The sequence below is a fragment of the Manis javanica genome, chromosome 14 (genome assembly GCF_040802235.1).
Source record: "Manis javanica isolate MJ-LG chromosome 14, MJ_LKY, whole genome shotgun sequence".
NCBI classification, from domain to species: Eukaryota; Metazoa; Chordata; class Mammalia; order Pholidota; family Manidae; genus Manis; species Manis javanica.
The window spans coordinates 79,802,880-79,824,057 of NC_133169.1; the positions used below are offsets into that span (position 1 = coordinate 79,802,880).

Genomic DNA, 21,178 nt, shown 5'->3' on the forward strand with positions numbered 1-21,178 from the left:
AGTGATGTAGTGAGCAACAGGGTTCTCATTAACCTAGTAAGGAAAGTGCTCTGTGAGCTGCTCTAGTGGATTAATGAAACCCAGGAAGGGGTTGTGGGAACCTCTGATCTCCAGCTGGTTGGGCAGCAGCATGGTGACATCCTGGACTTGGGCTGGGCGTCTGCAGTGGGGGCAGTCCCATGGGGCTGATCCTGTCACCTGTGGGCACCATGCTGTCCTGGGCAGACAGGGTCAGAATTGTTACAGTTTGAGTTCTCCATTCTTATCCCCACTGCAACAAAAATTGAAAGGCAGAGTGTGGATAAAATGAGAGTTCCTGTGGCCAGGATTCTCTCCTGGCTGTGGTTGACTAGCTCACTGCACATCTGTGGGCAATACATGGCTGTTGACTATAAAAAGAGCTCCGCCCAATACTCTGAGCACGACAGGGTGGTAGGGCTTCAAGGCTGCAGGAGATCAGAGCAGAGGCTGGAGTGGTGGCAGCGCTGAGGACCGAGGCCCAGAGGACGGCTGTGCGGGATGACTGTGCAGGCAGAGAGGCCCAGAGGACGGCTGTGTGGGACGGCTGTGCGGATGGAGGAGCCCAGAGGCAGGGACAGGCTTGCTGCATACAGACTCGCTCTTAGTGAATGGGATTCTAGTGACTGACCTGCCACCTGGAAATAAAGCTGGGTGTAACCCTTTCACCACAAAGAGCATTCTGCTGTCAATTTTCTTTGGTCAAATTGAATCCATAGCGAACTTACCTGGGGCTGAAATCCATTGGCAAGACAATTGGCAAAAGTCGGCAGGGTTCACTGTTGACCAAGGAAAAAGACAAGCTGCCTTCATGGGAGGGGTGCTTCAGCAGGCTGCCCCTGTGAATGGGGAGACAGTGGATCATCTCCCAATGGGTATGTGGTCTGAGGTGGCTTGCCTCCTAGAGGACTGGGCTCCACCCCAGGACTGGAGGCAAGTGGAGGTGACACCTGAGCAGTAGGGGTGGCCCTTGGTATAGTAAGCAGATCTTTGAGAAGCAGAGTGCCCAGGAGGCAGTGGGGACTGTGGGTTGGCTGCTTCTCACAGTATTAAAAAAGTATACAGAGGAGACCCAAGAAATGGCAGCATGAGAACACGAGTTACAAACCTCTGTGGATTCCCTGAGGAAGGAGATGGCATTGATGCGGGAGGAGGCAGCACGGGAGTGCCGGCAGCAAGGTGCCATTGGAGACGAGACGGCAGCACTGCCAGGCATTCTGAAGGAAGAAGAGACCATCAAGGACAAGGACAAACTCCTGAGGGAAGCACAGGCGGAGGTGGCATGAGAACATCATCTGTGAAGCATTGGGCTGAAGGTAAGAGACCTTCTGAAGACTGAACTGGCATTACTGCGAGGCACTGTAGCAGAGGAGGCACTTGGGGGAGTGGAGAGAAAGGTGCCATCAACCCCAGAAATGGAGGAGCTGGGGAAGGACAAAGGGGTGGTGCTGGAGGCACTGGCCCCTCCTGTATTGAAAGCATGCCCAGTGGTTGTAAAGAAAATAAAGACCCAGCAGCTGAAAGTTCCCCAAGAAGAGGAGCAGCCCCCTCCCCAGGTCGGGGAGCACTCTGTGGTCCTCCCCTATACTCAGGCTGAGCCGGGGGCTGTGGGACTTAGGGGTGGATGGAATTGTTCTGTCAGGATCAGAGATGGGAAAGCTGTCTTCCCTGACAGTGCAGCCTGCCTTGAGGCAGTGATTACAAAATGCGAGGTGACACGTACAGTAGCTGAAGCAATGAGAACCCGGAAAGAAATAGGACCTGTTACTCACAGAAGGAATTTGAGGGGCCCTGTGTGAGTTACAAGGACCCAGATGTGGGTTGATTTGATGCGGGCAGGAGTACATGGAAGGAAATTAGATGGGAAGCCAAATAGGATCTTACTGGAGCTATGTCAACAACTGAAACCAGAGCAGTAGCTCCAGCCATTAAGACCAAAGATGCAGAGGTCAGAGACAGAGCCACGAGTCCAGCCTGTGTGTCTGCAGGACTTTTTGCTGGAGAGGCTGGAGAACAATGTTCCAGCTTCCCTGCACAGGGACCATTGCAGAGGACTAAGGGCACATAGATTGAGAGGAGAGAATCCTGGAGGGGTGGAGTGTGGATAAAATGAGAGTTCCTGTGGCCAGGATTCTCACCTGGCTGTGGTTGACTAGCTCACTGCACACCTGTGGGCAATACATGGCTGTTGACTCTATAAAAAGAGCTCCGCCCAGTACTCTGGGCACAACACGGTGGCAGGGCTGCAAGGCTGCAGGAGAGCAGAGCAGAGGCTGGAGTGGTGGCAGCGCCGAGGACCGAGGTCCAGAGGATGGCTGTGCAGGACAACTGCAGAGAGGCCCAGAGGACGGCTGTGTGGGACGGCTGTGCAGAGAAGCCCAGAGGACAGCTGTGCAGACAGAGGGGCCCAGAGGGAGAGACCGGCTTGCTGCATACAAACTCGCTCTGAGTGAATGGGATTCTAGTAACTGACCTGCCACCTGAAAATAAAGCTGGGTATAACCCTTTCACCACAAAGAGCGTTCTGCTGTCAATTTTCTTTGGTCACATTGAATCCATAGCGAACCTGCCTGGGGCTGAAACCCATTGGCAAGACACAGAGACACAATAGCGAAGCAGAGGGAAAGTTTTATTTGAGTACACTCCAGAGGAGTGGGCCAAAGTCAAGGTAGACAAAGGCAGGTTTATATGAATACACTCCAAGGGAGGAGTGGGCCAGAGTTAAGGTAGACAAAGACCCTTAACTTTTAGCAAAGGATCTATTTATCACTACATGGCTGGGAGGCACTTCTTATTATTGACAGGGTGAGGTCATGTGATTGACAGCTCTAGTTATACACCCATTCCTCTAGATGCATATGTCTTTTCCCAAAACACACACAGAAAAGCCCATGGAGGTTGCAGGGGCAAAACTGTGATGTTATTTTAATGAGATTATGAAGAGGTGTGGTTTGCGCTATTCTTAGTTTTGTTCAATTGCACCCACATTGAGACATGGCTGAGACTGGTTTGGCCTGGTCCCCATAGGTAAGAAGTTATTTCCCTGTAAAGCTGTGGGGAAATTTGAAGTTCCTGTGGCCAGGATCCTCACCTGACCCTAAATTACTTGATGATGTAATTGGCCTCCTTGCAAGGCTACTGCTTACACACTCTTGGGCAATAACTATTTCTGACTGAGTCCCTGTGTAAAGAGCTCTGCCCAGTGCTCTGGGTGGAGGCAGAGACAGAAGAGGATTACAGATCTGCAGACTTTTGGATGCAGACATGATTCTAGTGCATGACCTGTCACCAGGAGAATTAAGTCAGGTAGGTATAAACCCTTTTACCCCAAGAAGGTTCCATTGTCGTTTCTCCGTCTCACTGAATCCATAGTGAAATTGTCCATGGCTGAAACCCTCAGGCAAGACAACTGGCATCGTCAGCAGGATTCACTGTAGACCGAAGAATGGAATAGGCTGCCCTCACGGGAGGGGTACTTCTGTGGGCTGCCCCTATGAGTGGGGACACATTCAGGTGTCCCCCAGTGGGCATGTGGTTTTAGGTGGCTTGCTTCCTAGAGGGATAGGCCCCACCCCAGTACTGAGATCAGGTGGAGGTGATGCCTGAGGCAGTAGAGGTGGCCCTCAGCACAGTAAGGAGGTTCCTTGAGAAACAGTTCCTGTCAGTTGGCAGTTACCATGTGTTGGCTGTTTCTCATTGTATTAAAAAAGTCTACAGATGAGCACAGGCTCCTGTGAGAGAGACACAGATGGCAGCACAATAATGTCAGCTACAAAGTGATGGATTTGTTGAAGAATTAAATGACATCGATAAGAGAGGAAGCAGCACAACTCCAGCTGTGAGGTGCTGTGGAGGAAGTAAAAGATTTGTTTAAAAAAATGAAATGGTGTTGCTGTGAGGTAGTGTGGAAGTGGTAAAGGCCATGAAGGAGAAAGACATACCTCTGCAAAAAGCACAAGATGAGGCAGCGCGAGAACATGGGCTGCAAGGTGCAGTGAGGAGGTAAAGGATTCTTACAGAACGAGACAGTAGCACGGCCTGGCGCTCAGAAGGAGGCAAAGGCCATGGAGGAGAAGGACGTACTCCTGAGGGAAGCACAGGAAGAGGCAGCACGAGAACGCCAGCTGCGAGGCATGGAGGGGAAGGTGAGAGCTGCTGAAGACCGAGCTGGAGTTGCTGGGAGGCACGGTAGGGAAGATAAAGGGTAGAGCAGGGGAGGCACTCGGGGGAATGGAGGGAAAGGTGCCATCAGCTCTGGAAATGGAGGAGCTGGGGAAGAACAAAGGGTGGGGCCCGAGGCACCGACCCCTCCTCTGTTGAAAGCCTGCCCAGTTGTAGTAAAGAAAATAAAAACACTGCAATTATGGGTTCATCTGGGAGAGGTGCAGCCCCCTCTTCAGGTCATGGAGCACTCTGTTCGCCACTGGCTGAGCTGGTGGATTTGGGCTCCTGGGTTTGGCAGAAGCCCTCAGAGTCAATACCAGCTTGGCTTCTGTGTCTTTGGGATGTAGAGGGAGATGGAATTGTTCTGTCTGGATCAGAGGTGGGAAAGCTGGCTTCCGTGATAGTTCATCAGACCCCGGAAGCTCACTCCCTCCCACACTCTGCGCTGTATGGCCCAAACAGGGTGATTTACCTTCTTTCCCCTCTAGATGGCTGACATATGCCGAGCTCCAACAGGTGTTACGCGCGTTAGGCATGAAAAATGCCATCTATAGTCCAGAGAATTAGACCCAGATGAGGAGTCTTCTACTGCAGGGATGAGAAATATGATGCTTTAAACAGGTCCCACATCCCTCTTGGCCCCTAGCAGCCATTCTTGTACCTCATTTAGGACAGCCCATAAGTCAGGTTACCTCTGTGGTAGCAGACTTGGGAGAGGCTGAAACAATGAGACCACAGAAGGAAATACAGTCTACTACTCAAAGGAAGAATTTAAAGGGCCCCATAAAAGTTACAAGGACCCAGATGTGGGTTGATTTAATAGGGGCAGGAGCAAACAGAGAGAGTAAATGGGATCTTACTGGAGAATAGAATTTTACTGGAGCTGTGGCAACAATTGAAACCAGAACAGAAGTTCCAGCCACTGAGGACCAAGAAGCAGAGGCTGGAGACAGAATCACAAGTCTGGGCTGTGTGTTTGCAAGACTTACTGCCTGAATATGAGCCCCTGAGAACCTCACCTAACTCCACTCAGGAAGATGATTGGGAGACATGGTTTGACCGAGGGGAGGGTCGAGGTACCTGCCCTGATGGACTATGGGAGACCGGAGGCCACATGTTGAAATATACATTCATTGGGGGCCAGTGAATGTACAACGTGTCCTGGCTCTGGTAGACACAGGAACCGAACACTGATTTATGGCAACCCTGAGCAGCTTCTTGGGACTGCCACTGTTATAGTTGGATATGAGGGTAGGGCTATCAGAGTGAAACAAGCCCAAATCCCATTGGGAATAGGGTATCTACCCCCAAAGGAGTATATTGTGTGTATCTCTCCCATCTCCAAATATATTTTGGGGATAGATACCCTGCAGGGCTTATGGTTGCAGACCACTGCAGGTGAGTTCAGACTAAGGGTACGTGTGGTGAAGGCTGTTCTGAGGGAACATGCTAAGCACCCCTCATAGCTTTGCCTGTGCCTTGGTGGGTGACTAATACCAAACAATACAAACTGCCTGGAGGGCATACAGAAATTGGAGAAACTCTCCAGGAACTGGAAAAGGTGGGTATTGTAAAGCCCACCCATAGTCCTTTCAGTTCCCCAGTGTGGCCAGTAAAACTGGACAGCTCCTAGTATATGACTATAGATTACAGAGAATTGAATAAAGTCATACCCCCTCTGCATGCTGCTGTCCCCTCTATTGCAGACCTGATGGACACCCTCAGTCATGAACTAGGGACATATCATCATGTTGTGGACCTTGCTAATGTCTTCTTTTCCATTGACATAGCACAGGAAAGTCATGAACAGCCTTCATGTGAGAAGGATGGCAATGGACTTTCACCATCCCTCCACAGCCCCACCATCTGTCATGGACTTGTAGCCCAGGACTTGACAGCATGGGAGAAACCACCAATGATGCAGCTATATCATCATATTGATGTCATGCTCACATCTGATTCTCTTTCAGATCTAGAAGGTGCAGCACCTACTGCTGCAACATATACAGGAGAAAGGAAGGGCTGGGAAAAGCACCAAGGTTCAGGGACCTGGTTTGTCAGTTAAATTATTGAGGGTTGTCTGGTCAGGTAGGACTAAGGTTATGACAGAAGCAGTTATAGATAAATTCCATGCCTTTCTTACCCCTACAACTGTGGCATTGTTACAGGAGTTTTTGGGTCTTCCTGGGATACTGGAGAGTGTTCATCCTGCATTTGGCACAAATTCTGAAGCCTGTTCTGTTTGGTATGAAAGGGCATCAGGTGGAACTGGGATGAGATGCCCATCTGCCTTTACAACAGCAAATGGACAGTCAAGGCCGTGATGGACCCATCAAGACCCTGTGAGCTGGATGTTCATGTGACTGAAGATGGTTGTGACTGGGGTCTTTGGCAGTGGATTGAATTAACTTACCAACCTATTGGATTCTGGTCACAACTATGGAAAGGAGCAGAAGTCTGGCACATCTTAATAGAGAAACAGTTGGCTTCCATATACCATGCCTTGCTGGCTATGGAACAAATCATTGAAACAGCCCCAATAAAGGTAATAACCACTTATCCCATTGTGGGGTGGGTATGAGACTGGACCCAAAAACCATCGAGTGTTGGGGCACAGACACCTACATGGGTCAAGTGGGGTGCATACCTACAGCAGCATAGTACCCTCTCTAGTAGCCCCTTGAGTGAAGACCTCCATCACTTCTTGGGGCCAGTGACATATACTAGTGAAAGGCAGAAAGAATTTGCTTTAGAGTCAGTAAAAGAGAATCCTTATTGGGAGGGAAGAGCCCCTATTCATGAAGATGCATGGTACACATATGGCTTTAGCCATGGGCAGCCCCTGAATTGGAGGGCCGTAGCTTTCTATCCTAAGCTGAGACAATATTGATGGAGGATGGAGAGGGGAAGAGCAGTCAATGGACTGAATTGTGGGCAGTATGTCTCGTGATCACCCAGGAGCCCTCTCCAATAGTACTGACAGCTGGGCCATCTATCAAGGCTTGACTCTGGCTACCATGCCAGCTGGTTGGTTGGTCACTGACCCCTTTGAGGGTAAGAGTTGTGACAAGACTTACGGGCCTGTGGTCAGACTAAAACAGTTACAGTATGTCAGATGATGGGTCATTTGCTGCTAGCATCCCCAGGAAATGAAGCATATGAATTGGCCCAGGTATGGTGGCTAGAAGGAAAGCCTGCCTCTGATGTGGCCCAATGGTTACATCAATGTTTGCTGCATGTGGGGCAGAAGACAATGTGGGCTATAGCCTGTTGCTGGGGCCTGCCTTTGAACTTTTAAGAAGTTAGCATAGCCCAGCAGGAGTGCATTGTATGCTCTAAAAGGAGCTTATAATGAGTCCCACAGCAGCATGGGATAATAGCTAAGGGGTCAATACCCCTGTCAGGTGGCAGATAGACTATATTGTGCCTCTGCTTGTGTCAGAAGGGTACCAATATGCCATTGTTTGTGCTTTTCCTACACATTGTACAGACCAGCAGATGACCAAAGAGGCCTGGAGCATCTCTGCAGCCTATGGCTAGACATGAACTACAAGAATAGGTGCAACAGTTAGGAATCAAATGGAAGTTTCATGTACCATAAAATCCTACCATGGCAGGCATGATACATAGGCACAATGGTTTGTTAAAATCTGGCCTGAAGTCAGACACCAATAGTCTATGGGGAGTCTGCTTGTGAACAGTGCTAATGGCATTTGAGTGAGAAGCCCCAGAAGGGAGCACTGAGCCCTGTAGATGTGCTAACACATATTGTTGCCTGCTCCATACATCTGCAAGTACAAACCAAGGAGGAATCACTGAAGCTGAGTTTTGGCCACCAGAATAATATCTTGTTGCCAACACCACCTGCACTAAACCCTGAAGACTCCATTGAGTGGATGTGGCCTTGGACATTTCAACACATGGATCAGCAATGGCTGGTCCTCCTGGCACCTTGGGGACAAGACCTGGAAGCTGGCCTCCTATGTATTCCTGGAGTAACAGCAGAGAGGCCGCCAAAGATCACTGTTTTATATCCTAAACAGCTAGAAGGTAGGAATATGTTACTGGGAAGTTTAGTCATTATGGCCAGTGCATGTGCCTCCAGTAGCGCTAAAGACAGACCTGTGGATAAAGTGAAGGTTCCTGTGGCCAGGATTCTCGCCCGACCTTGGTTGGCTAGTTCACTACACACTTGTGGGCAATACGTTGTTATTGACTCTATATAAAGAGCTCCACCCAAGTGCTCTGGGCGACACAGTGGCAGGACTGCAAGGCTGCAGGAGAGCAGAGACAAGACTGGAGTGGTGGCAGCGCTGAGGACAGAGATGGCTGCGGGGGCAGAGAGAACCAGAGGCACAGACCGGCTTGCTGCCTGCGGACTCGCTCTGAGTGGACAGCATTCTAGTGATTGACCTGCCACCATGGGAATGAAGTTGGGCATAAGCCTTTTACCCCAAGAATGTTCTACTGTCATTTCTTTGGTCACATTGAATCCATAGTGAACTTGTCCAGGGATGAAACCCATTGGAAAGACAGACCCCTCAGTAACTCCCACAGGGAGAGGAGTAAAAATATGGTATTCTGCATCTGGACAGGACCCCCTTTCTGCCACAGTCCTATCACAGGACCACTCTAGTATGCATCCTGATGAACAAGATTTACCTATGTTGGTGTCATTAAAACATGCCTTATTGCCTTAAGGTCTTTGTGGTTTGGGCACACACCCTATCAAAAAACTGCTACTTGCTGGGGTGCATGGAGCTCCATATCAGTACTGGTGGATAAAATGAGAGTTCCTGTGGCCAGGATTCTCACCTGGCCCTGGTTGACTAGCTCACTGCACATCTGTGGGCTATACATGGCTGTTGACTCTACAAAAAGAGCTCTGCCCAGTGGTCTGGGTGCAACACAGTGGCAGGGCTGCAAGGATGCAGGAGAGCAGAACAGAGGCTAGAGTGGGGGCAGCGCTGAAGACAGAGGTCCAGAGGATGGCTGTGCAGGACAGCTGTGCAGACAGACCCAGAGGATAGCTGTGTGGACAGAGGGACCCAGAGGATGGCTGTGCAGGCAGATGGGCCCAGAGGCAGAGACCAGCTTGCTGCATACAGACTCACTCTGAGTGAATGGGATTCTAGTGACTGACCTGCCACCTGGAAATAAAGTTGAGTATAACTGTTTCACCCCAAAGAACATTTTGCTGTCATTTTCTTTGGTCATATTGAATCCATAGCAAACTTGTTTGGGGCTGAAACCCATTGGCAAGACAGTACTGCTACTGGCCTCCTCTGGAAAGTGGGAGTCATGAACTCATCTGAATAGAACTGGTTTTGAATACAGCTGGAATAACCTCCTCAGACTTGAGGATTATTATAATTTTTGTTAACTGTATCAAAATTTTGTACCATAATTTTTATTATCTGTGTCATCTATTACTATTTGGAATCTGGTTACAGTGCTCCTGGTCTCTTGCACAGGGACCATCGTGGAAGATTGAGGGTGTGTAGAGTGTGAGGTTAGAACCCTGGAGGTGGAGTGTGGGGAAAATGGAAGTTCCTATGGCCAGGATCTCACCTGACCCTAAACTAGGTGATGATGTAATTGGCCTACTGCTAGGCTAATGCTTCCACACCTGTAGGCAATAAGCTGTTTCTGACTTAGACACTATATAAAGAACTCTACCTAGTGCTCTGAGCAGAGGCAGAGATGGAGGCTGATTACAGACCTGCAGACTGTTGGATGCAGATGTGGCATATTGACATATTTCCAGGAGAATAAAGCCAGGTATAAACACTTTTACCCCGAGAACATTTGATTGTCATTTCTCGGTCTCATTGAATCCATAGTGAACCTGCCTGGGGCTGAAACTCTCAGGTAGGACAAAAGCCTTTGTTGTCTTCACATGGGTCCTCCTACTTGGCAGAGTTTGGGTAATTTTTTTCCTTCAACCTTATTTTTCCCTTCCCCTGATGCTCATGTCTATTTTTCTACCTAACAGAATGAGGACATGCAGTAGGGTCCAGGATTGCCTGCTGGTAGGATAAGAACACAGACAAAAGAAATGAGTATAGAATTGTTTGGATAAAAAGTTTGCCACCAGTAAAAGATGATTTTAGGCAGAAGGAAGGTCCCATAGCAAAAATCCCATAAGGCAAAGTCCAAAATGCAAGATGACAATGAAGAGGGAGAAATGTAAATACATGGATAAAAATAAACTACTGATGCTAGAAATGGATACTTAACACTGTGTAATCTGGGAGTTTGTGCTGATGGGCTGGCCTCAGCTAGGAGATTGCCTTGGGATGGGGCTGGTCATCAAGAGGATGAAAAGGTGGGCACCTCATGGAGGGATGGCCTGGAAGGGGAGATTTGGAGACCCTCCAGGCTGGGTCTGGGTACATGGAGGCCCCTGGGAGGGTAGTGCCCTGCGACTGCTTCTGAGACATGTCCTTCAAAATAAACAGGTGAGCCTGGGCTTCTATGAGTTCTGTGAGTCCTCTGGGAGTTCCTGCATCCAGGCAGCATGAGTGGGGACTCCTGAATTTCTGGCCAACTTGGAAGTGTGGGTGTTTGGGCACCCCATGAGTGTCATCTCAAGTGGGGTTGTCTTCTGGGCAGAGCCCTCAGATGGTAAGGCCTTAGGTTGGGGTCTGAGTTGCTTGGAAAACACCAATCAGCATCAGAACAGGAGGATTCAGTGACAGGAAAAACTCCATGTATTTGGTGTCAGAGAAAACAGATACCCCCTCGGGTTTATTGGGGAATCAAGCCAGCAAAAGTCAGCAAAGACAAGATGTAACAGGGCCAAGCTGATTTAAGCCTCCATCACAGCAGTGGGGGCAATGGAAGGCACATGCAGCAGAGTGGAGAGCTAGCCTGACCCCCACTGAGCTTTCTGACACTCTCAAGGACTGGTTTCCTGGACACTCTTTGACCACTATACTGTTAAAATTGCACCAGCAGTAGATTGGTGGTCTGAGAGGTGACACAGAAACTTCCCAAAACCACATATAATATGAAAATATAGCAAATACAACTAATCCTGAAAGAGCAACAGGAAAGAAGGCTGCAACACTGCCTACATCTGGGGAAAAGAGCAGACCTCACGGAAAAGGGTAAACTACGAAAGCTGTGATCCAGCAGGACCCAAGCCCTTCCTCTACCCCAGCTCACTGGCAGGAGGAATGGAAATGGAGCAGTGAGTGGCTGGAGGCCTAGGACTACTGAACACCCAGCCCTGGAGATCTGCTCTAGGAGCACGAACCTACATTACATGGTGCTCTGGAGATTAGTGGGGTTGGAAAGCTAAGGCAGGCAGAGTACTTGGAGAGACAGATTCCAGGCTCTTGTGGAGAAGAGGTACCCACACCAGCCACCCTGGCACAAAAGAAAGGTGAGCACTCTGAGAGATTTCCCAACAGCAAGAAGGCTACTAAAGGGGCAAGGATTGCACAGAGCTTGCTGCTCAGGAGAAAGGACAGGTGGACAATTGTCCTGGTGCACCCAGCCCAGCAGGTTGGGAACTTTCCTGAGTTTCAGGCACTCCATACCCCTGGCTGGCAATGGAGGTCCAAAGTCCCCCACTGCGATATGCAGCCTGGTGCTCTTTTCTCCCGGCAGGCACCTCCTAGCAAACCTACTGCTCTGCCATTGTGCCAGGCCAGCCAGAGGGTGGCCCCGCCTATGGCAGCTACAAGGGCATAGCATAGAGGTTCCTCCCTGTGTGCTTGGCCCACTGGCCCTGGCAGTGGAGGCAGGCATTGCAGCCAGGAAGCAGGAAAGAGCTCTTTCCTCCTGGGAGGCACCAGTGCTGCTTGCCTGCAACCCCTGCCATTGCTCCAGGGGCTGAGCAGCTCCAGAGGGTAGAGCTTCCGTACACTAGAGGGCGCTACCCACACCAAGTTATCATTACAAATATGAAACATCAAGAGAACCTGGTACAAACCCAAATCCCACAAACACCAGAAAGAGGACCAAGTGAAACTGAAGTCACCAATCTTTCTGAAAAAGATTTCAAAATAAAAATCATAAACATGCTCATGAAGCTACAGAAAAATATTTAAGACCTCAGAGAGGAATTCAAGAGACAGAAACTTTGGAAAATACAGTATACTAAATGAAACATACAATGGAGGAGATTTAAGAGCAGCTTAGATGAAGTAGAGGAGACTGTAAATGAAATTGAACTTAGAGAACAGGAATACAAAGAAGCTGAGGCACAGAGAGAAACAAGGATCTCTAAGAATGAAAGAATATTAAGAGAACTATGTGACCAATCTGAACAGAACAGTATTCTCCTTATAGGGGTACCAGAAGAAGGAGAGAAAAAGGGATAGAAAGTGTGTCTTTGAGGAGGTAATTGCTGAGAACTTCCCCAATCTGGAGAAGGAGATAGTCTCTCAGGCCATGGAGGTGCACAGATCTCCCAACACAAGGGACCCAAGAAAGACAACACCAAGACATATAATAATTAAAATGTCAAAGATTAAGGATAAGGACAGAGTATTAAAAGCAGCCAGAGAGAGAAAAAGATCACATACAAAGGAAAACCTATCAGGCTATCAACAGACTTCTCAACAGAAACCTTACAGGCCAGAAGGGAGTAGCATGATATATTTAATGCAATGAAACAGAAGGGCCTAGAACCAAGAATACCCAGAAAGATTATCATGTAAATTTGAAGGAGAGATTAAACAATTTCCAGATATGCAAAAGTTGAGAGAATTTAGCTCCCACAAACCATCTCTACCGTGTATTTTGGAGGGACTGCTATAGATGGAAGTGTCCGTAAGACTAAATAGCTGTCACTAGAGAAAATTAAACCACAGTAAAGGAAGTACACCAATTAATTACTAAGCAAATGCAAAATTAAATAAACTACCCCCAAGTCAGTCAAGGGATACACAAAGAGTACAGAATATGATACCTAATATATAAAGAATGGAGGAGGAAGAAAAAAGAGGGAAAAAAACCCTTTAGATTGTGTTTGTAATAGCATAGTTACTGAGTTAAGTTAGACTGTTCGGTAGTAACGAAGCTACCCTTGAACCATTGGTAACCATGAATGTAGAGCCTGCAATGCCCATCTATCTATATCTATGATATGTATAATATCTATACTACAATGATATCTACTGGTAATCACCCTAAATGTAAATGGTCTGAATGCACCAATCAAAAGACATAGAGTTACTGAATAGATAAAAAAAATAACACCCATCTATATACTGCCCACAAGAGACTCCAAACCCAAAGATATACACAGACTAAAAGTGAAGGGATGGAAAAATATAATTCATATAACTAATAGGGAGAATAAAAGCAGGAGTTGCAGTGCCTGTGTCAGACAAAATAGACTTCAAAATGAAGTAAGAAGAGAAAAAGAAGGACATTATGTAATGATAAAGGGGTCAGTCCAACAAGATGATATAACCATTATAAGTATCTATGCAACCAATATAGTAGCACCAATTGAATGCAATGCATTCATTTTAGGAAACTTCAATACACCACTCACTCCAAAGGACAGATCAACCCGACAGAAAATAAGTAAAGAGACAGAGGCACTGAACAACACATTAGAACACATGGACCTAACAGACATCCACAGAACACTCCATCCAAAAGGAGCAGGATACACATTCTTCTCAAGTGCACATGGAACATATTCAAGAATAGATCATATACTAGGCCACAAAAAGAGCCTCAGTAAATTCAGAGGGATTGAAATTGTACCAACCAGCTTCTCAGACCACAAAGGTATGAAACTAGAAATAAATTGGGCAAAGGAAACAAAAGGGCCTACAAACACATGGAGGCTTAACAACATGCTCCTAAATAATCAATGGATCAGTGACAAAATAAAAACAAATCAAGCAATATATGGAGACAAATGACAATAACACCACAAAATCTGTGGGATGCGGTGAAGGCCATGCTAAGAGTGAAGTATATTACCACAAAAGACCCCAAATAGCCAAGCAATCCTGAGAAGGAAGAATAAAGCAGGGGGAATTACGCTCCCCTACTTCAATCTCTACTGCAAAGCCACAGTAATCAAGACAATTTAGTACTGGCACAAGAACAGATCAATAGACCAATGGAACAGACTAGAAAGCCCAGATACATACCCAAGCATATATGGTCAATTAATATACCATAGATAAAGGAGCCATGGATATACAATGGGGAAATAAAAGGCTCTTCAACAACTGGTGTTGGCAAAACTGGACAGCTACATGCAAGAGAATGAAACTGGATTATTGTCTAACTCCATACACAAAAGTAAACACAGAATGGATCAAAGACTTCAGTATAAGTCATGAAACCATAAAACTCTTAGAAGAAAACATAGGCAAAAATCTCTTGAATATAAACATGAGCAACTTTTTCCTGAATGCTTCTCCTTGGGCACAGGAGACAAAATAAAAAATGAACAAATGGGACTACATCATGCTAAAAAGCTTCTGTACATCAAAGGACACCATCAGCAGAACAACAAGGCATCCTACAGTATGGGAGAATATGTTTGTAAATGACATATCTGACAAGAGGTTGACATCCAAAATATATAAAGAATTCATGCCTCAACACCCAAAAAGCAAATAATCATTTTAAAAAATGGGTGGAGAATATGAACAGACACTTCTCCAAAGAAGAAATTCAGATGGCCAACAGGCACATGAAAAGATGCTCCACATCACTAATTATCAGGGAAATGCAAATTAAAAACACAATGATATATCATCTCACACTAGTTAGGATGGCCAACATAGAAAAGAATAGGAACAACAAATGCTGGTGAGGATGCGGAGAAAGGGGGACCCTTCTATACTGCTGGTGGGAATGTAAGCTAGTTTAACCATTGTGGAAAGCAGTATGGAGGTTCCTCAAAAAACTCAAAATAGAAATTCCATTTGATCCAGGAACTCCACTCCTAGGAATTTACCCTGAGAATGTAGGATCCCAGTTTCGAAAAGACATATGCACCTCTATGTTTATCTCAGCACTATTTACAATAGCCAAGATATGGAAGCAACCTAAGTGTCCATCAGTAGATGAATGGATGAAGAAGATGTGGTACATATACACAATGGAATATTATTCAGCCATAAGAAGAAAATAAATCCTACCATTTACAACAACATGGATGGAACTAGAGGGTTTTATGCTCAGTGAAATAAGCCAGGCAGAGAAAGACAAGTACCAAATGATTTCATTCAACTGTGGAGTATAAGAACAAAGCAAAAACTGAAGGAACAAAACAGCAGCAGACTCACAGAACCCAAGAATGGACTAACAGTTGCCAAAGGGAAAAGGACTGAAGAGGGTGGATGAGAAGGGAGGGAGAAGGGGAATAAGGGGCATTATAATTAGCACACATAACATAGGGGGAGGGCACGGGGAAGGCAGGATAGTGCAGAGAAAACAAGTAGTGACTCTATAACATCTTACTACACTGATGGACAGTGACTGTAATGGGGTATGTGGTGGGGACTTGATAATGTGGGGAATCTAGTAACCACAGTGTTGCCCATGTGATTTTAGATGAATGATACCAAAACAAACAAACCAACAAATAAATAAATAAATAGATAAAAATAACAGGGAAGTATATTGCAATACAGGCTTACCTCAGGAAAGAAGAGCAATATCATATAAACAGTCTAAACTCACAATTAATGAAACTAGAAAAAGAACAAATGAGGCCCAAAGTCAGTAGAAGGAGGGACATAATAAAGATCAGAGCAGAAATAAATAAAATCAAGAATAACAAAACAATAGAAATAATCAGTGAAAGCAGGAGCTGTTTCTTTGAGAAAATTAACAAAATAGATAAAGCCCTACCTAGACTTATCAAGAAAACAAGAGTGTACACTCATAAAAAGAATCAGAAATGAGAAAGGAAAAAATCACTGAGGACAACACAGAAATCCAAAGAGTTATTAGAGAATACTATGAAAAATTATTTGCCAACGTTTTGGATAACCTAGAAGAAATGGACAACTTTTTAGACAAATACAACCTTCCAAAATGGACCCAGGAAGAAACAGAAAATCTGAACAGACCAATTACCAGCAATGAAATCAAACTGGTAATTAAAAAACTACCTAAGAACAAAATCCCTGGACCAGATGGCTTCTCTGGGGACTTTTACCAAACATTTAGTGAAGACCTAATGCCCATTCTCCTTAAAGTTTTCCAAAAAGTAGACGAGGGAATACTTGAGGCCAGCATCACTCTAATACCAAAATGAGGCAAAGACACCACACAAAAAGAAAGTTACAGACTAATATCCCTGATAAGCATAGATGCAAAAATACTCAACAAAGTATTAGCAGACTGAATTCCAAAATACATCAAAATGATCATCCATCCTGATCAAGTAGGATTTATTCCAGGGATGCAAGGATGGTACAATATTTGAAAATCCATCAACATCATCCACCACATCAACAAAAAGGACAAAAATCACATGATCATCTCCATAGATGCTGAAGAAGCATTGGACAAAGTTCAGCATCCATTCATGATAAAAACTGTCAACAAAATGGGCATAGAGAGCAAGTACCTCAACATAATAAAGACCATATATGACAAACCCTCAGCCAACATCATACTTAACAGTGAAAAGCTGAAAGCTTTTCCTCTAAGATCAGGAATGAGACAAGGATGCCCACTCTCGCCACTTTCACTCAACTTGGTACTGGAGGTCCTAGCCATGGCAATCAGACAACACAAAGAAAGAAAAGGTATCCAGATGGGTAAGGAAGAAGTTAAACTGTCACTGTTTGCAGATGACATGATATTGTACATAAAAAACCTTAAAGAATCCACTCCAAAACTATTAGAACTAATAAGTGAATTTGGCAAAGTTGCAGGATACAAAATCAGTACACAGAAATCTGTTGCATTCCTATATACTAATGATGAAGTAGCAGATGGAGAAATCAGGAAAGCAATTCCATTCACAATTGCATCAAAAAGAATTAAATACCTAGGAATAAACCTAACCAAGGAGGTGAAAGGCCTATACCCTGAAAACTACAAGACACTCATGAGAGAAATTAAAGAAGACACCAATAAATGGAAATACATCCTGTGCTCATAGATAGGAAGAATTAATATTGTCAAAATGGCCCTCCTTCCTAAAGCAATCTACAGATTCAATGCAATCTCTATGAAAATAGCCAACGGCATTCTTCAATGAACTAAAACAAATAGTTCTAAACTTCATATGGAACCATAAAAGACCCCAAATAGCCAAAGCAATCCTGAGAAGGAAGAATAAAGCTGGGGGGATTACACTCCCCGACTTCAGGCTCTACTACAAAGCCACAGTAATCAAAACAAGTTGGTATTGGCCCAAGAACAGAGCCACAGATCAATGGAACAGGATAGAGAGTCCAGATATCAACTCAAGCATATATGGTCAATTAATATATGATAAAAGAGCCATGGATATGCTATGGGGGAATGACAGCCTCTTCAAAAACTGGTGTTTGCAAAACTGGACAGCTACATGTAAGAGAATGAAACTGGATTATTGTCTAACTCCAAACACAAAAGTAAACTCAAAGTGGATCAAAGACCTGAATGTAAGTAATGAAACAATAAAACTCTTAGAAGAAAACATAGGCAAAAATCTCTTGAATATAAACATGAGCGACATTTTCCTGAACGTATCTCCTCGGGCAAGCAAAAATGAACAAATGGGACTATATCAGACTAAAAATCTTCTGTACAGCAAAGAATACCATCAGTAGAACAAAAAGGCACACTACAGTATGGGAGAATATATTTGTAAATGATGTATCTGACAAGGGGCTAACATCCAAAATATATAAAGAACTCACATGCCTCAACACCCAAAAAGAAATAACCCATTTAAAATGGGCAGAGGATCTGAACAGACACTTCTCCAAAGAAGAAATTCAGATGGCCAACAGGGACATGAAAAGATGTTCCACATCACTAATTATCAGGGAAATGCAAATTAAAACCACAATGAGATATCACCTCACACCTGTTAGGATGGCCAACATCAAAAAGACAAGGAAGAAAAAATGCTGGTGAGGATGTGGAGAAAGGGGAACCCTCCTAGACTGTTGGTGGGAATATAAATTAGTTCAACCTTTTGGAAAGCAGTATGGAGGTTCCTCAAAAAACTATAACTAGAAATACCATTTGACCCAGGAATTCCACTCCTAGAAATTTACCTGAAGAAAAAAAAAGATATCAGATTCAAAAAGACACATGCACCCCTATGTTTATTGCAGCACTATTTACAATAGCCAAGACATGGAGGCAACCTAAGTGTCCATCAGTAGATGAATGGATAAACAAGATGTTGTACATATACACAGCGAATATTATTCAACCATAAGAAGAAAAATCTTAACATTTGCAACAACATGGATGGAGCTGGAGGGTATTATGCTCAGTGAAATAAGCCAGGCAGAGAAAGACAAATGCCAAATGATTTCCCTCATTTGTAGAGTGTAACAGCAAAGCAAAACTGAAGGAACAAAACAACAGCAGACTCAGACTCCAGGAAGGGACTAGTGGTTACCAAAGGGGAGCAGTGGGGAGGGTGGCAGAAGGCAGTTGAGGGGTACTATGATTGGCACACATGGTGTGTGTGGGATCACAGGGAAGACAGTGTAGTACAGAGAATACAAGTAGTGACTCTGACATCTTACTGTGCTGATGACAGTGACTACAATGGGGTATGGTGGGGACTTGATAATATGGGTGAATGTAGTAACCACAATGTTGTTCATGTGAAGCCTTCCTAAGAGTGTATGTCGATGATACCTTAATTTAAAAAAACATTTATAGATCACCTTAGGAAGAATTGACATTATGAAATTGAGTATTCCTGTTTAAGGACAGAATATGCCTTTTCAAAAAAAAATTGCACCAGCAATAAAAAGATAACAAAGTCCTGATACACCTGAACTTCAAGAAACTTGCTCCTAATATCTCATGGGTCAAAGAAAGATGTTAGGTCCCACTATTGGCTACTCAGTAATGAACGGTCATGAGAACATGACAGAATTGGCTTGTGGGTTTCAGTTTACTGAGGAGTGACATCATAGCATTGTAAAAAAGACCAAAAACGAAGCCACTCTGTGTCTGACTTAGGCAGTTAGCAAAATAACAGAACAGACTCAAAGAAAAAGAAGGAAATAGGAAATAGAAACTAAAGAAATTAATGACATCCAACACGGGTGCAAGAAAAGCAGTGCTTTGAGGTGGCCAGGGCCATCGCGCAGCCCCGCCCGCGGGGCTCCCTTACGCGCAGTCCGCCGCCTCCGTCCAGGCTCTCCTGCGCTGAGTCCAGTCCCAGCCTCGCGTCCTGGAATACCCCTACGTGCCGTGATGCCCCCGCAAATGTTTCTGTGATGTTCAGCATCTGGATTTCTCCCTGTTCACTGGGCCAGGCTGCCTGTCGATGGGCATTGGGTGACACTCCTGTTTCTCTATAATGTCTGATGCTTTGATGCAAGCCTTCTAGGTAAGTCCTGCAGGGTGGTTTCCTCTGGACTCTGCCCGCATTTCAGTGACTCGGTCCGCAGTGGGCATGAGAGGGATGCCATCCCCCTCACACAGGTGACATGCAGCCAGGGGCACCTTGGGCGAGGAGCATTTACAAACAGGTTTGAGAGGAGTTACCAGTGCAGAAGCTGAGACTGCGTGGGTGGGACCCCATGTTGAGAGGACCCCAGTGAGAAGCCCATGCCCAGGAGCCCTGATGTAGCTCGTGGTGACTGGCCCAGCTGGGAAGCACCCCTACCCTGACCCACCCGCCTTAGGAAGCTTGTTCAGCTGTGCTGCCTCCGACGTCAGGGAACAGTCTAACAGGCAGGGCTTTGCCGAAACACCTTAAGGATTCCCTGTGGCAAGGGGCCTGCTGCTGGGCTCGCTCCTCACCCCTTGCCCCTGGCCTCTCTTATTTTTTGGTGCATTTCAGACAAGTGTCAGATCTCAGCCCCTCACCCCTAATGACTTCATCTTGGAGGTTATCCACCTATGGTGGAAGCACACATCCTGTCTGATGGTTCTAACATGTGCATGCAGCTATGCAACCAGATCCCTGAAGGTCAAGGGGCAGCTCTCACTGGCCCCTTCCCTGTCTGTCCCCAGCCCCCAAAGCCTCTGTGGATGTGGCCAGTGGGTGTTTTCCTCCCGCCATCCTTTGCTTGTCCAATAGTGCTGTCCAGTGGCCAGACCAGTTAGCCTCTGGTCTCCTGGGACAGCCCGGGTGCAGGCCTGGCCTGGGCATTCAGCAGGAAAGCAGCTCTGAGCACTGAAACACACTGCTGCTCTGAGTGACAATGACCCTGGCCCACCTGCAGCCCCTGCCCAGGACCAGGCCCCTGCTCCTGCCAGCGGGACATTGCTGCTGTCAGCATACTACTGACCTCAGGCTGCTGGCAGAAGGGACAACCAGGCAGCTACAAAATATCCCGTTACTCGGCCCCTGATGGCCAGGACTTGACCCCTAATTGACGCTTAAGACTCAGGACTCACCAGAGAAGGATGCAGGCTCCTGGACCAGTACACAGGATGCCAGCTTCCGTAGCCCCGGGGCACTGGGTCCTGTCTCCCCCCTTCCCTGGAAGGCACCCCCATACCGCACCTGGTGCTATAGGGGGTCACAGAGGCCTCCTGTAGCCAGCTCTGAGCAGAGACCTCCCCCTACCCTGTAGGGGTGGCCCCGTGCTGGAAAGAGCCCTTTGTAAACACTGACACTGGCCTGCGGTCAGCACCCAGATGGGATGGCAGGGAGGGGTGGGAGGAGCTGCCTGCTTTCTCTGGATGACCCTCTGATCACACCACCCCTGGCCCTGTGGACACTTGGTGCTGTCAGTCTGGTTTCCATGAGAGACTTGGTGTGTGCCTGCCAGTCACCTGGGCGGGTGCCTGCTGCTCTGAGGGCGGGAGGCGTGTGGGGTAGAGGCCTGGGGGACAGGGCATGAGCAGAGAGTTGCCT

At 46.3% G+C, this 21,178-nt stretch overlaps 2 long non-coding RNA genes across 2 annotated transcripts; one reads left to right on the plus strand and one right to left on the minus strand.

Annotated features, from left to right (window-relative positions):
* Positions 1-175: 175 nt before the first annotated feature.
* Positions 176-20,952, minus strand: LOC140845938 (uncharacterized). The gene is made up of 3 exons (XR_012124855.1): positions 20,716-20,952; positions 1,127-1,235; positions 176-857 (listed from the first exon to the last, which is right to left on the minus strand). It is a non-coding gene; the product is annotated as an uncharacterized lncRNA (long non-coding RNA).
* On the plus strand, positions 846-9,978 carry LOC140845939 (uncharacterized). Its single transcript, XR_012124856.1, has 2 exons — positions 846-6,727; positions 7,673-9,978. It is a non-coding gene; the product is annotated as an uncharacterized lncRNA (long non-coding RNA).
* Positions 20,953-21,178: the final 226 nt, after the last annotated feature.